This window comes from Cystoisospora suis (genome assembly GCF_002600585.1).
Source record: "Cystoisospora suis strain Wien I chromosome Unknown contig_280, whole genome shotgun sequence".
NCBI classification, from domain to species: Eukaryota; Apicomplexa; class Conoidasida; order Eucoccidiorida; family Sarcocystidae; genus Cystoisospora; species Cystoisospora suis.
In genome coordinates, this window is record NW_027153082.1 from 64,468 (window position 1) to 66,016 (window position 1,549).

Below are 1,549 nucleotides of genomic sequence, written 5' to 3' on the forward strand. Positions count from 1 at the left end.
TGTTGCCGGCGTTACACTACTCCGGCGCCTAAGCTGCTGCGTCCTCGCCAGCACTTGCACGCTGTAAAACTTGTAAATCCTCGGGCGTCAGTAATTCAGTTAGCATATCGTGACTTTCCCAGGTCTCGCCGAGCTCCTTGTCTGCCATTTCACCAGGAACTGCCGTTGCACTGTACCGTCACATTTCTTTCGCTCGCGCGACTTCAGAATGGCTTCGATGGCGTACGGGTGCCGTGCTTGTCTTCTCGCCGCACGACCCCCGCTAGCTGGGCGGCCGTGTCCTGAGCCGTTGGGCTCGCGGCGTCCTCTTCTTTAAACGGTAGCACACGCGGGTAGCGGGCCGACACTTTACATTTGCGTAAGAACCCGATATTAACCATGCGATGCAGGCGCATCCCCGGTGGAAAATCAATAACATACGCTAGGTCGTTCACGCGCTTCAGTATAGTACACGGTCCGAACCAGCGCCGTCCTAGCTTCTTCTCACCTACTCCTTGCGCGCGTAGCAGGCGAGCGGACACGAAAACCAAGTCGCCTGCTTGTAAGACTTCGTGCTGGTGGGTGCGATCGTAGTTCCTCTTCTGCGCCGCTTGCGCCATCTTCAGATGAGCTTTCGCCGACGCTAACCGAGTGGCGGCATCCTCCAACAGGTCACCGGGCGTCCTTGCTTCACTTCGCGGTAACTCGGGGAAGTCATCGGGAGGCTGAAGGTACGCCAACGCGAACGGGCTAGCCTGGGTCGACTGGTGCACCGCACTGTTGTAAGCGAATTCTGCCATAGGAAGAAAGGCAGCCCATTTTTCTTTTTCCTCCCCGACATATCCCCGCAACGTCTGCGTTAAAGTCCTAATTGTTCTCTCCGTCTGCCCGTCCGTGTGTGGATGAGCGGACGTTGAGGGCAAACGTTGGATACCCAACCGCGCACAGAACGACTCCCAAAACACCCTTATGAGCTTCGGGTCCCTGTCAGAAACGATTGACTTCGGGAAGCCAATCGCTAAGCACCACACGCGATGGATAAACAACTCAGCGAATCGTTCGGCCGTTGTCGAGGTACGGAGGGGGAAGAAATGAGCCATCTTGCACAACCTGTCGACCACGACGCAGATAGAATCGTACCCTTCCGCACCCGATGCAGGCGACCCTGTGACAAAATCTATGGAAATGCATTACCATGGTGGGTCCGGGATGCTTAGCGGCTGCAGTAAGCCTGGAGGCTTGGTACACCTAGACTTATTTTGTTGGCAGTTCACGCAGGTTGTCACGTATTCATGCACATCTTTATCCATATTGTGCCACATGAATTTTCTGCGAATCGCTTTCAGTGTCTTCTTGACTCCCGGGTGTCCTGCGGCTAAAGAATCGTGGAACAGACGCAAAACGTGAGCTCTTGCAGTTGCTGGCACATACACTCGCACGACGCCGCCCCTTGTGCACAAGATGAGACCCTCGTGAAGCGCGAAGTTTCTGACCCTTGCCCCATTACTTAAACGCGCGAGGAGTGATTTGCTGAATGTGCCCCTATCATACGCACCCACAATTTTATCAC